The 15,146-nt window shown below is 40.4% G+C and overlaps 1 long non-coding RNA gene across 4 annotated transcripts in view; it reads right to left on the reverse strand.

The window, feature by feature from the left end:
• Window positions 1-14,365, reverse strand: part of LOC310901582 — a 30,314-nt gene extending 15,949 nt beyond the window's left edge. For 3 of the 4 annotated variants that reach the window (XR_014585916.1, XR_014585917.1, XR_014585919.1), the window contains exons 1-2: window positions 3,574-3,687; window positions 2,835-2,903 (exon numbers count right to left, since the gene is read on the reverse strand). This is a non-coding gene — a long non-coding RNA (uncharacterized lncRNA). Of the gene's footprint in view, window positions 1-2,834; window positions 2,904-3,573; window positions 3,688-14,044; window positions 14,206-14,285 lie in introns of those variants that run through there. The other variant, XR_014585918.1, reaches the window with a different exon arrangement.
• Between the last annotated feature and the right edge of the window lie 781 nt (window positions 14,366-15,146).

A 15,146-nucleotide genomic window follows, 5' to 3' on the forward strand; every position in this document is an offset into this window, starting at 1 on the left:
GGGAGATAGCTTCCTGACGCAGCTGGTCAGTGAACCTACCAGGGGTGGTGCCCCGCTAGACCTTCTCTTCACAAACAGAGAAGGACTGGTGGGAGATGTGGTGGTCGGAAGCTGTCTGGGGCAGAGTGACCACGAAATGGTAGAGTTCTCTATTCTTGGCGAGGCCAGGAAGGGGACCAGTAAAACTGCTGTCTTGGACTTCCGGAGGGCTGACTTTGAGCTGCTCAGGACGCTGGTTGGCCGAGTCCCTTGGGAGGCGGTTCTGAAGGGCAGAGGAGTCCAGGAAGGCTGGGCGCTCCTCAAGAAGGAAATCGTGATGGCACAGGAGCGGTCCGTCCCCACGTGCCCAAAGATGAGCCGGCGTGGAAGAAGACCGGCCTGGCTCAACAGAGAGTTGCGGCTGGAGCTTAGCAGAAAAAAGAGGGTTTATAATCTTTGGAAAAAAGGGCGGGCCACTGAGGAGGACTACAAGGATGTAGCGAGGCTGTGCAGGGAGAAAATTAGAAAGGCCAAAGCTCATCTGGAGCTCAATCTGGCTACTGCCGTTAAAGACAACAAAAAATCCTTTTACAAATACATCAACGCGAAACGGAGGACTAGGGAGAATCTCCATCATTTACTGGATGCGAGGGGAAATCTAGTTACTAAGGATGAGGAAAAGGCTGAGGTGCTTAATGCCGCCTTTGCCTCAGTCTTTAGCGGCAATACCGATTGTTCTCCGGACACCCAGTGCCCTGAGCTGGTGGAAGGGGATGGGGAGCAGGATGTGGCCTTCGCTATCCATGAGGAAATGGTTGGCGACCTACTACGGAGCTTGGATGTGCGCAAGTCGATGGGGCCGGATGGGATCCACCCAAGGGTACTGAGAGAACTGGCGGAGGAGCTGGCCGAGCCGCTTTCCATCATTTATCGGCAGTCCTGGCTATCGGGGGAGGTCCCGGTTGACTGGCGGCTAGCCAATGTGACGCCCATCTATAAGAAGGGCCGGAGGGCAGACCCGGGGAACTATAGGCCTGTCAGTTTGACCTCAGTGCCGGGGAAGCTCATGGAGCAGATTATCTTGAGGGTCATCACGCGGCACTTGCAGGGCAAGCAGGCGATCAGGCCCAGTCAGCATGGGTTTATGAAAGGCAGGTCCTGCTTGACGAACCTGATCTCCTTCTATGACCAAGTGACGCGCTTGGTGGATGAGGGAAAGGCTGTGGACGTGGTCTACCTTGACCTCAGTAAGGCTTTTGACACCGTTCCCCACAACATTCTCCTCAAGAAACTGGCTGCTCGGGGCTTGGACTGGCGTACGCTTCGCTGGGTTAGAAACTGGCTGGATGGCCGGGCCCAGAGAGTTGTGGTGAATGGAGTCAAATCTGGTTGGAGGCCGGTCACTAGTGGAGTCCCCCAGGGCTCGGTACTGGGGCCGGTCCTCTTTAATATCTTTATTGATGATCTGGATGAGGGCGTCCAGTGCACCCTCAGTAAGTTTGCAGATGACACCAAGCTAAGTGCGTGTGTCGATCTGCTCGAGGGCAGGAAGGCTCTGCAGGAGGATCTGGATAGGCTGGAGCGATGGGCTGAGGTCAACTGCATGAAGTTCAACAAGGCCAAGTGCCGGGTCCTGCACCTGGGCTGCAACAACCCCAAGCAGAGCTACAGGCTGGGAGATGAGTGGCTGGAAAGCTGCCTGGCCGAGAAGGACCTGGGAGTATTGGTGGATAGTCGGCTGAATATGAGCCAGCAGTGTGCTCAGGTGGCCAAGAAGGCCAACGGCATCCTGGCCTGTATAAGAAGCAGTGTGGCCAGCAGGTCTAGGGAAGTGATTGTGCCCCTGTACTCGGCTCTGGTGAGGCCGCACCTCGAGTACTGTGTTCAGTTTTGGGCCCCTCGCTACAGGAAGGACATGGACGTGCTCGAGCGAGTCCAGAGAAGGGCGACCAAGCTGGTGAGGGGTCTGGAGAACAAGTCTTACGAGAAGCGGCTGAGGGAGCTGGGCTTGTTCAGCCTGGAGAAGAGGAGGCTCAGGGGCGACCTCATCGCTCTCTACAGTTACCTGAAAGGAGGCTGTAGAGAGGTGGGGGTTGGTCTATTCTCCCACGTGCCTAGTGACAGGACGAGGGGGAATGGGCTAAAGTTGCGACAGGGGAGTTTTAGGTTGGATGTTAGGAAGTACTTCTTTACCGAAAGGGTTATTAAGCATTGGAACGGGCTGCCCAGGGAGGTGGTGGAGTCACCATCCCTGGAGGTCTTTAAAAGACGTTTAGATGTAGAGCTTAGGGATATGGTTTAGTGGAGTACTTAGTGTTAGGTCGGAGGTTGGACTCGATGATCTTGAGGTCTCTTCCAACCTAGAGAAATCTGTGAATCTGTGAATCTGTGAATCCAAAACAGCATATTTTAAGTTCTTATCCCAAGCACCTAAGTAAACAACAAACATGTTCCATTGCCTGTTAATTTTCCCTCTATACTCATCTACAGATGCACCATCTTTACCATTCTCTACCTTACTCAGTACATTTGCATTATTTAAAAAAAAAAATGTGGAAATAATTTTTCATAAGCTACACAAAATCAGCCCTTCTCTAAGATGATACTGTTTCCAGTGTTTGGCTTCTCCACTCCCCCACGTTACAGATACTCTAAAATGGCAGAGGGACTCTGTTGGATATGATTTATTGCCTTGATTTATTGAACTGAGCAATGACAGAGCTCCCGCTTGACAAGTTTTCGTTTCTTCGTGGCAAGTAATTAGCCTTCATATTGCCAAAGGGCTCTTCAGCTGCCCTGTCAATGCTGTTCCAACCTAATGAAAATACAGCATCTTATCATAGTAAGACATTTACATTATTCACATACTGCTTTCCAGTGGCCTCTCATTAGCTCCAGCCTGCTTAACTTTGCTGGTTTATTTGCTGCAAAAGAACAGAAAAATACTCAGGAAGGAAAGATATCATTCAGCTGCAACCTTGTCTTGCTGCTGGGCTAAATCAAAGTCTTCTGACACCCCTATGCCAATGATTTTAAAGAGACTGTGTGAGGATACATAATCTAACACACAATTTGAGCAATACATTTACTCATTTGCCTTCATGCAGCTGCATCTTGTTATTTAGCACAACCCCAAATAACAGGTAGTGTTATAATCCACACCTCATCAGAGTCATAGTCCCTTTCTACTTTGTCCTCCCGACAGGCAGTTTACAGCTATCTGATCCCAATGTTGAATTCCTCTCCTGCCAAGCTGCCAGCTCTCTAGCCAGCAAACAAAATCTATAACCACATCCCTGCCTGTCCCCTAACTACCTGGGGATGTGATAACTGACAGTAGTTCAACAACCTTGCTAACTCTTTCAGGCTGGGACCAAGCCCTGCAGGCAGACAATCCCGATGGGATGGAAGAGGAGCTGTGATGGCATGGTATGCAGGCCACAGCTCTGCCAGCTTTATAGAGAGGGAGATGGTCTGTTAATCCCGTCAGATCCCACAAACAGTGCTTTGTCCAGACTAGTATTAACATCCCACTGGATGTTTGTAAAATATAAAGTGCCTCAACACCTTAGAACATGTCATGCACAGACCTACCCAAACGAATAGCCAGTGCAGGTGCCAAGAGCAATTTTGTCTAGCAGCAGAATCTTCAGCAAGGCCGTACAAGGCCATCTAGTCAGTGATCATTAGTTAGGAAGATGGTTACATCTGTGTGCAAGAAAAAGCATATGTTGAAAGTGAATAGACAACCTGACAAAATATATGAATTCAGCTGGGCTCTTTTATAAATTTACAGGAATACTAAATCCTTTCAGAATGTAATTTATCTTCTTTATCTTTCCAACTCACAGATTAGGATTATTTTAGAGCACAACAAGTTATTTCATGATTTGCCTTGGCTTTCTCCTGTTCTGTTTCCCCCACCTGGCAATAAATTTTGTTCTTGTTTCTCAGAAAACCCACGACACAAGATCATTGGTCTTTCCATTGACTCTCAGCCTGGACTGCTGGAGAGAGCAAGGAGGAAGCAAAGCATCATTAAGAAACTACCGAGGGAAATATATATATATATATATACATACATATATATATTTCCCTGGAAAGGATGAAAGGATGCTGGAGAAGTATGAATATCACCTTGTGAACTTCAAAGCTCTCAATGGATTGCTCAATACCTAGCCAACAATTTCAGTCTACCACAAACAAGTAGAAAAAAAAGGGATGAATCCTGCTAGGAAACCAGCATCTGGCAAAGATACTGCTTTAAAAAGCTATTTTCTTTGCAAAAGCTATCTTTCTTGCTTACTAGCCAATGGGTTATTCAGTGTGTTTAAATTCAAGAAGCTAACTTGCATCTGGTCTGCTGGAGCCTTATTCAGTTTATGCCAGATAATGGTCTAACTCTAGGTGGATGCAAAATTGTAAAATGGGGGATAAGGCCCCCACAACCATGTTATGCTGTGGCCTTCCTCAGATCCTTCCTTCCCCAGGAGACATGAGGAGGGGAAAGCAAGTCCCACTGCCCTCTGCTTAATCCTAACAGAGGAAGATAGTGAGGAGAAGGTGAAATGCACTTTCAATCTCTGCTATCCCACTGGATTGCACAACTGAGAAATACAGATGGTAATATTCATGAACTGGGCATGTGACTCCCAGCACATTCCCCACCACTAAATGAGAGATAATAGAAAATAAAATTGTCCCTTAAATCCCACATTCTTCCTCACAGATCTTTTGGGGATGCTAAAGGCACGTGCAACTCTTAATTCTTGTCCATCAAAAGGTTTTCTGCTTCTGCCTTTCACCACCCATGGTATGAATAGCCTGCCTGTTACTTCTTTGTCCAATTTTATCTTTCAGAATAAAAACTTTCTGAGGTAAAACTCCTGTCCAGAAGATCAAAGCCTAAAATGGATATGGCATTCTGTCTGCTCAGGTTTATTTTTACTGGTATTGCCTTTGATACTAACACTGCATCTTCCTTTCAAACTGAAAAGCACCTAGAACATTTTCTACTGCACATTAAAAAAAAATAATCATCATCATAAAACATTGCTTAGGAAGCAGTGACCAACAAAAATAGAGCTGTCCTACAAACATGTATTCTGCCAAAAAATAAGTGTTGATTAAATTCCTACTATACACTTTAAGTGTTGTTATTCCAGCTGTGAGCAACTGCATGTTTCATCTTGAGCTTGCTTTTCAAGGCACTACTAATGCCTTAGGAGGGTCTTTAGTCATAGCTCCTTGCTTATTTCAGAAATTTTCCCATGCTGTGCTATTGTGCATAAAGGAACTTTGGAAACTGTCAGAAGGCAGATATTGGGCTTCTAACGCTTGGGCCAAAGCCTGCAGATAAGTAGGGCTGCAGTGACCAAAGTAAACATGCTATATTTCTTCTAATTGCTTTTTTTTCATTTTCAATCTGAATATTCAGTGATAAAAACCTATTGAAATGTCAGGGTAGGGGAAGGAAGAAGAGTGAGAATAGAAAAGTAATTACTTTCTGTGGGCCTTTTCCAAGTTTGCTTAAGCACTAAAGGAGGTTCAGTGGCAAAGCCTTGGAAAGGAGCGAAAGTCCTGCGTTTTCATCTGAAAGAGTGAACAGGAAAAGATAAATATGCTAAGCTTGCCTAATACTTAAATCCTAAATATAAATAGGGAAAAAAAAAAAAAACGTTGAAAGTTATGGGAAAATAAAGTACATTTGTAGGGATTTTGATGACTAAAGAATAATTTGGTAAGCTCCTTCTGTTCTTCCCTTCTGACCACTTTATTATCAATTTCATTCTTACTGTCTATTAAACTTCTATGCCACTCCCGTAAGCACTGAGGAGCTTTCTTGCAAGCAGAGAACTTTATAGAAGATAAAAGAGGGTTCCCCAGGATGTGGGTGTTTTGCAGTCTCATTGATGCCTTTTTGTCTCTCTGTTCTGCTTTTCCTTACAGTTTTTCTCCTTACACTACGACACTTTGTTACGTTTCTGCTATCTCTGACAGCCTCATTCCTGCAACTCTTTTTTTTTCCAGAGAGTTTCTTTCTCTTCCTGTGCCATATACTTCATTACTTCTTCCTTTGGCCACATCAAAGGACATCTTTCTCAATTCCCTGTGATGAGGGGTTGTCATTCGCTGTTGCATTTAACCCATCCCCAATCAGTGTTGTCATTTTTCTTCTCAAGTTCACTCTACCATTCAACTTAAACCCAGAGTTGTTTGCAACAGTCCTCAATCTGGTTTCCTCATGTACTTTCAAGTACAGCCTAACTGTGAAGAGGTATCCTCAGAGATGACAATTCATGTCTAGCAACCAGTCTCTGAAAAGCTGTTTGTACTCAGCCTGGCCCAAGAACTTGTGAAAAAGCTATTTATCAGTGAATTCTTTCAGTTCTGAATATTGTCAAAGATCTCTGAGACTAATGGTCCAATTTGCTAAAGGTGGGGTTCAACCAAGACCTAGATGTGCAGATACAGGTGCCAGCTTAAAGGCAATGGCAGTGTAGAAGGTGAGCACTACCTATTATTGGATTTTGACAGGCCAGCACTGGCACTGAGTCCTACAAGCTGCTGAGTTAGTAATGAGTACAGGATGGGAACTAAGACATCCCTCAGGATAAGACTGATGCCCTTCTGAACCAGAGATATGAAGAATCTATTCTCAGAGAGGCCGAGTCAAGAGGAACTGCAGGTAATCAGCATCACTTAACAGCTTTTCCTCCCTAAACAACCCACAAATGTGAATCCCTTTGGATTGTTTAGCTTCTGTGAATTACCAGCTGTGTTCATCAGAAACCTTTTAAAGTACACCTTTCTCAAGCATACTCTAGCAAATATATATATATATATATATTCTTCTGCAGAGTTTAACTACAGTGATATTTTCAGCCCACTAATGTCTTACAGCCCACCGTGCAATACACGAGTTTAATATAGAGATTCTGCTTGCTGAAGAACAAATACAAAAAAAAAAACTTAATACTTTAATCTCTTCAGTTTTAATAATATTTTTCAGCATTTTCTCTCTTCTTCTGTTTAAAATTCTTCTAAAAGCATTACTTGACATAAAGGGGAAAACAAGAGTTACAAGCATGAGCCAACTTTTATCTTCACAACTAATGCCTGAGATATCTTTGAGAAGCTCACTCCTCTAACCCATGCAGTCCAGTGAAGGATTCTCCCAAAATGATATAGGAAGGAGTTTTGCCTGATTAAATGCCTTGGACCCCTGCAATCTCACACATAGACACATAGCTCATGAAGTAAGCTCTGAAAGTCAGAACAAAAGCAGAATGGGATGTCATAACTGCTGCAAGATGGTATTTGGATTCATTTCTAATAAACAGACTTTTCTCATCACTTTGTCACATCTAGATTAGATGTCCAGCCTCTAAGAGGTTTCAGCTGCTATATACAATAAACATTTTCCATCACATGAAAAGAGATGGGACTCAAACCGTAAATGATCATACATCCCAAACACCAACCAGAAGAGCTAATGGAAAACTCACTTCTATGGGAAGAATTCCCTTATCCTATCTATGTGTCTGTCACAGAAAGCAGATTAGAGGAGTAAATATGGTACCAGACACATGGTACTGACTCATGCTGGATGACATTACTCATAGCACTAGCATGATTATGAGATTAAGATAGCGTGGGGATAATATATCTTCTTTTTTCTTGCAATGTGTTTGTTTAATTCCAGAAATTGCATCAAAAAAAAAAAATAAAAATAAAAACAGAAGATAAGTATGCTCCTCAGTGGCATTTGAGTCACAAAGTAAGGAAACAGTAAGATGAAATGCTTTTAAAGTAATTTGAGATATTAGAGTTTCTGTCACAGAAACTATATAAAGTGCAAAAGAATTAGTGCAGCTAATTCATGCATCTAATCTTTTGGACAATGTCGTTCTATGTATGTTCCAGTTGTCCCTACGCAAAATGGCTGGTGTGAAATCCTTAAAGAAGGAGCTAAACCAAAGGTTTCTATGCCTGGATCTCCATGTATTTTCTACCAGAATGAAAGTTAATCACAGAGGGTTAAAACAAACACGTGTGGAAGTGGAAATTATTGGCCTGTATGCTGCAATGACAGAAAAGGAACGAAAGTACTTCTCTGAATATTTAAAATTTCTGCTATTGAAAGAAAAGAGAAAATCCCAGCATGTCAATAAACCTTTATGTCAGTACTCATCTTTGAAATGTGTATGGCATATAAGAATTATCCGGTGCACTTTGACCAGTGTTTTCTGCTATATATTAACACTGACCTAGCTGTTTTTACAGCTACTGAAGACCCTATTTCTAACTAAGAATTTTGGCATTCCAAAATACAGTCCAAGACTTAAGAATGGAAACAAGATACATTAATAATGAAAGACTGGGTAAGAGTATTTTAAAAATTTTTATATAACTTCAAAAAGATCAGTTGATTTCTTTTGTGTCTTCTGGTAAGGGCCTATTTAAAGCAAATCAAACTATGGGAGATATTCATTATAATAAATTATATAATAAATGTATTATAATTAGTATGTTATCACCTGTTGATTTTCTTTATCTGCTACAATGAGATGAAAAAAATTTAAAAGGTCATTTTCATTAGATGTTTCTTCATTATAATATTCCAATAAGTACTCAATTCTTAACAAAGGCTAGACAACCACGTAGTTTTATGAAGTAGGCCTAGGAAGTAATTACATCCTTTAACAAAAAAAAGAAAACCAGCTTACCCTTTGCTTGTCCCTGGAAGGTGACAAGCACACAAAAATGCACTTAGGTCCAGCTGTTCCTGTGTAAATCCATAGCCTCCAGCTTTTTGCAGGTCATCTTAACAATGCATTTATGTGTCATATCTAAAATGTCAATGCTTTGAAGTGCCAATAGGGATAAGAGAAATTAAATGGAGGTTAATATAAGGATCAGTAACACAGGAGGTTAAAAAAAAAAACCAGGGCCTATATGGACATGTCAATTTATAATTTATGAAGCCAGTTTGGGGTTTTCTCCTCTGACAGGTACTTCACCTGTGATCTTTGGCAAATCATTTTAAAACTTATCTGAAGAAAGACTTTGATTCCAAAGTTCTGTCTAATTTCATTTTGAGCAATGTAAATCCAAATTACAGTCCTCAGAATCACCAGTCACTGCCAGTTCACAGACTCCTAAACTTTTTACATAGGAACAACCACTAGAATCTAGCTTCCTATCTTTCTTCAAAAGAACCAACACTGAGCTAGAGATCAGCATCACTTTTTCTTTCTGGTTCTCTGAATCTTTAATTTTGCCACTCAGTGTAAACTTACACCTGCTGCTGTTGGTGACCTCCTTCTCCAATCCTAGCTCTACCAGTATCTTACAGGCTAGGAGACCATGCCTCTTCAGAGAGCAGAGGTGTCACTGGAGGTGCTCAGCTTTCTAACCAGACAACTACTGGCTAAACAGAAGGTAAAATGGATTTTGAAGGACCTCCACTCAGCTTTTGTAGTGCTATTCCAGGAACAAGGCTGTGATCCTCAAACAGAAGGAGATGTCTCTCCATTGACCTCTGTCACCTTCTATAGCCCTTCTCCACCATTCTTCTGCTTGGGAAATAAAAAATAAAAAATAAAAAATAAAAAATAAAAAATAAAAAATAAAAAATAAAAAATAAAAATAATAATAAAAATAATAATAAAAATAATAATAAAAATAATAATAAAAATAATAATAATAAATAAATAATAATAAAAAATAATAATAAAAATAATAATAATAAAAATAATAATAAAAATAATAATAAAAATAATAATAAAAATAATAATAAAAATAATAATAAAAATAATAATAAAAATAATAATAAAAATAATAATAAAAAATAATAATAAAAAATAATAATAAAAAATAATAAAAAGACATTGTGTCCCTGTGATCTCTCCTCTTAACCTGCTAAGCTCTGCTAGGAAATGTCTAGCTTCCCCCAAGCTTTTTGATGAAGACAGTAGATGCCTGCTTTAACTTAGATCATAAGTGGTTAGCAGTAATTTTAAAGCCACTGCAACTCATCTGCAAAGCTGAGCTACACTGAGCATAATATTACATGCCCAGTCAGGCAAACATTAGTCCGGACAAAACAAATGAATACATGTGATCCTAAAAGTATTCTTAGAAGTGTTTTGATTGCCTTGACAATTCACGTGACGACTAGATTATATAGTCCAGCTAATACACACGTGAAAATATCTGAAGGAACAGTATTAAAGAAAATTGCTTCAATCTTAACAAGTTTAAGAATGAAAACATGAGCACCTGCAGGGAAAACATAAGGGGTCAGCAACGGTATTATTTCACTGTACGGGTCCGTATAATGTGAGGTGCTGAATGAGTGAAGGAAGCAACATTTGTTGCTTTCTTACCCCACTTCATGCAGACATTCATGGAAAGATAGCCACAGCTTCGTTGTTTTCAGTAGCCACAACATAGTTTAAGAAGGTGGGGAAAACAGTGCTAGAAAGTCAGAAGCAAATGTTTCAGAGAGAAAAAGGATTGAACTATGATCCCGAGCTTTTGCTCAGCTTCAGCTGTTCTCTCTGTTAGCTGGATGGTAACATGTATATAAAGTATTGATATACAGTAGGAGAAGAAGAAATGTGTGTATAGGCAGCTAATAAGGAAGACCTTAACCTATGAGACTGTGTTCATAGTCTAATCTTTAAAGAGTAGAATAAGAAGATTCCCACTCACATAGAAATAGCAGTAATTAAGAACACAAAAACCTGAAATAACGTAGGGAGAGGAGGAAGGAAGAATGCAGGCATGTGAATTCATGAAGAAACCCCATCTGAAAAGTTTAACTCCAGCAAACGAAAAGAAAAAAAAATCTTTAAATAAAAGTTCAGAAGAGGGAAATGAAAAAGAAATGACAATTTCACCTTCAGATAAAAGCTACTAAAGGAAAAAGAGAGTATGGAATGTAAAAGAATATTTTCTTTAAAAAAATACTTTACACATTTCAATTCTTGTATTTCCCTCGGGGTTTGCATATTTCGGTCACATAGTTATCCAATTAAAATGAAAACTCTGTATTATCCTTTAGGCGAGGACAGCTGCCAGCTGCTAAGTTTTATAAAGTCTTTAATCTTGTCCATAAATATTTAACAAGAATTGGTTGGTACACAAGGCAAAGTAAAGAAATCAAAGGCATGAGCTCTGCAGTAACCTCTGTATTGTCTGAATGGAGATGAAATGCTAGAACAAAATTATTAATTTTTCTTTTTTTATGTTAAAGTTATTATTAAAATATATGCAGGCAACTTTTCTGATCATTTTCCCATTTTCTTCTCCTCGCGTAATGTATAGAAGAAGCAAAGAACTAAAGCGATTTCAAAACTGAGATTAGTCTCTTTTTTTCCAAACTGAATTTACAGCAAAGAAAAGACAAGGAAAACTAGCAGCTTTTGGGCCCAAGAGAACAAGCTCTATGACAAGGGCCAGATGTGGCTCCTGCATGGTTAGTCCTTTTCGATCTCAGCTTCACTCATGCTTCTGCTGACTGCCAAACCTCATCTACATGGCCTGGGCTATCTGGTGCTCCAGTTCCTATTGCTATGGGACTCGGGAGTCTAGACCCCATAAGGAACAAGCGTGGAAGAGCACCTTCTGAGTCCTCTGCATCAATAATGGACAACCTGTGGCCAAGTCAGAGAATGACAGCTGGTGGTTCACAATTTCAGATCTCTTTTTTCAAGATGTTTGCAAACAGAACAATATGATTTGGTGCCTATGGGCACCAAAGCCTCGTTTTACCTTCACCTCAAGGAATTATCTTTGTTTAATTTTTGCTTGGATTAAGTACATATTGCTAAGTATAACCAAACAGGTAAAGTCATTTAGCACAGCCTAACAAACGTAGTCATAATGAACAAAACCAATGTCTTGCCTATTTAATTACCAGGCCTGTAGAAACTTGGGGTTGAAAGACAACACAGCAAGCAGTCTCAGTCTAATAAACAAACACAATGGCAGCGACTGCTTTTAATCCTTTCAGCTTGACAGCATCTCTTTAAACATCACGCTGTTTCAATGGACGGAACATCAAATAATGTAAGCACAAGCTCTCTAAGCACAGAGAGTGCCCAAGAAGAGGGTCAGCTAGATGACCTTTTGTCTCTTTTCTACCTCTGTGGCAAAAGGAGGCATCTTTGTCAGCTGAACCCAGCCTAGGTAAGCCAGAGAGATGCTTTTGAATTGAATGTTTTTTTACTAATTCAGACTCAACAGAAACAAATAAAGAAAAATTTTAATTCCCAGAAAGATCACATCACTTACAAAAATCTAAAATAACTACCTGCCTCAGGATGTCAACCTTGATGTAAACAGACAGTTAGATATTGGAACTGTTCTCAGTAAGCTGAAGCTGCACATGCTATAAATTGGTTATAAGGCTCTCCCTGGCACAACGGAGCAAAGCACATGCTAGAGCTTAATCCTTGTGTTTTCCGAATCAATAGAAATGTTCTTCTCAATTTAACAGGATGGGGTGAAAACACTAGAATCAGATTCACAGAAGTGGCAGAGTGAATTGTGATAGATGTTAGAGATGAAATCAGATGAAAGGAGTTATTGCCAGGACCTTTGTGAGTGGCAAGTGCTTTTCAGAACTTAGCATTTTCAGCTTTAATCTGAAACCTGGAAATAAAGGAACCTGACTTTTCAAAGGAAGATCTTTGGCAATGTTTTTAAGACAAGGGGTGTGGAGGAAAGGGAGTCAAAGAAAAGGGTTCTTATGAGTTTTCTGGCAATTAAAACCTTGATGTATTCAAAATCACTAGGCATTAATGAAAACTAGGACTCATTCTCCCAGCTCTGTCACAGGTGAGTCAAGTAAGTTGAACAAATTGTGGTTTGAAGTCCAGGTGATTGCAAGTCTCTCTAAAGCTAACAAAAGCTGCAGAGACTGAGAACACAGTAAAAAGTCAAGTCATTAATATACCTTCACCAAAGTTTCATATATTTAAATGCAATTCTGAGGCAGTATTGACTCCTCTTTTTCTTCTTCAAGTAAACAAAGTAAGGCCTCCAAGTATATCCATAAATTAAAAAAAAAAAAAAGCTTCAAATTACTCTGAACAGACACTCCAAATACTAAGTCACTGGCATATTCCGCCCATTTTGTGATTAAGTTGCTATTTGAACTTTGGATCCAGACTTAAGAGGTATTAGTCCTGAGTTCTGTTAGCCCAGATAGATTAGAGCACTGTCCTTTGCAGGACTGTGAATAATTGAACAAAGGAATTAGCTGCTATGGTCAAGGTGAGCAGAACTTGATAAATATTTTTATGGAAGAACTCAACCTCATACGAAAATTTTATAGCACAGATTCATCTCTGAAATGTATTCATTATAGATGAGGGAGCTCAATGCAAAGATAAGCTATTCGAGATAGGTCCTGTGAAAGCCTCACAAAATTTGCACTTAGCCTAGCAAGCAAACCCACTTTTGTCAAAGTAGAGCTCATATGCCCCTAGGGCAGAGCTAATTAAAGTTCAGAAGGAGCAGCAAGAAGTGATGAGCATGACAATTCCTCTGATGGAGGAAATAAGCCAGGGGAAACTGGTGGGAGACTGTGCACAACCACCCTGAGGTGAGATGGATCAAATCTAGGGAAGGCCATGTGAAAACTGCTGATATATGGGTGAGAAGAGCTGGGATAAACAGGAAGCAGTCCCATATTTTGCAGGGGGGAATCCATTAAACAACACTGTTTTTCTGCTTGGAACAAACTTAACTTTTCTTCAACAAAAACACAGTTTGTGTGCCAAAAGACATGGTGCCTAATTGAGATCAAGCTCTGGACTAAACTTCTATGCCCGCACGTTTAGTGCTTGGGCCAGAATTAGCTCTACATAGTGATATAATTCTACCTCGATATAATTCTACCTGGATAAAGCCATGGCTACTGGCAGAACTGCTGTGAGCAGGTGAGAACACATAATTCAGCTGTACAGACTACCAGGGACTCACACTTCCTATGAGCTGAAATATGGCCCGCAACTGCTACGGGACGAGGAGGAGAGGGGAAGCACCTCACCTTACGTCATGTCCAAAGGAGTAAATTGTTGAGCAGGGCAAAATAAGACTGGCAGAAGTGATAGCAGTATCTCACTTGTGTGCATCCAGACAGCACCTCACCATTAAGAAGCTTTGGTGAGAGGCAGACAAACACCATCACTCTCCCATTTTGGATCTCAGCTGTCGACAGCGCACATAAGATATAGCACAAGACACAGAAACAACTTCAAGAGCAGCACATATTGCAGATCTACTTTTACCTGATGCTGCATCAGAAGAGATTGTTGTTACACTAGTAGAAACTCCTAAAACAACATCAACTGCCTTTAACTGATACTATTACTTTAAGTGATTCCTTCAGCGAAAAGCCAGCAATAGCCTTTATTTCCTAGGTTACTTCCCCACAACAGTAATCGACTTCTTGTTAACAATTTTCAGTTGTGGAGGAGATCTGAGCAAATTAATCTCTGATAAAGCACCTCTGTTCACAGTTGTGTAATCTGAAGTATTTCTGAAGGAGAGACATATTAAGCCTTGAAATTCTTCCATTTATTATCCTCATGCCAATGAGAAAATGGGACATTTTAATTGAGTTTTGAAAGACTGTTTGCAAACTGCTGACCTAGAAAGAAAGCCCTGCAAATCATTTGCCATAGATTTCTTACAGAACTAGTCAGAAACCTGATGTGAAGCAAAACAGCTGTCTGCCATAGAACTGGTGAGTGAGTAGAGCATACAGATCAAGTTAAAGGCTGTTTATCACAAGCCTCAGCCAGAGCTATATGTAGCTTTGATTCAGGAGCAACAGAAGCATTTTGCACCATAGTATCAAATATACCATTTCAGCTTTCTTTTAAAAGTAAATAAAAAGGAAAATATAAAAACATAAAAATAAGAACATAGATACAGATCATCTGGTTGATAAAGTTTGCCTCCCAGCAGAGCACACAGGTAGAAATTTTGTTTAAATTTTGCCTATTCACCTAATTTGGGGGAGCTCTACAGAAGTTATCATGAAACTTAGTGCATATGTTCATCTCATTCTGATAAGTGGTTCAACAAAATTCTTTTCACTAGAATGTACGCAGCACAACACCACAAGGCAGTATGCATATATCTTC

Source organism: Anser anser (assembly GCF_964211835.1).
Source record: "Anser anser genome assembly, chromosome: 6".
Lineage (NCBI taxonomy): Eukaryota > Metazoa > Chordata > Aves > Anseriformes > Anatidae > Anser > Anser anser.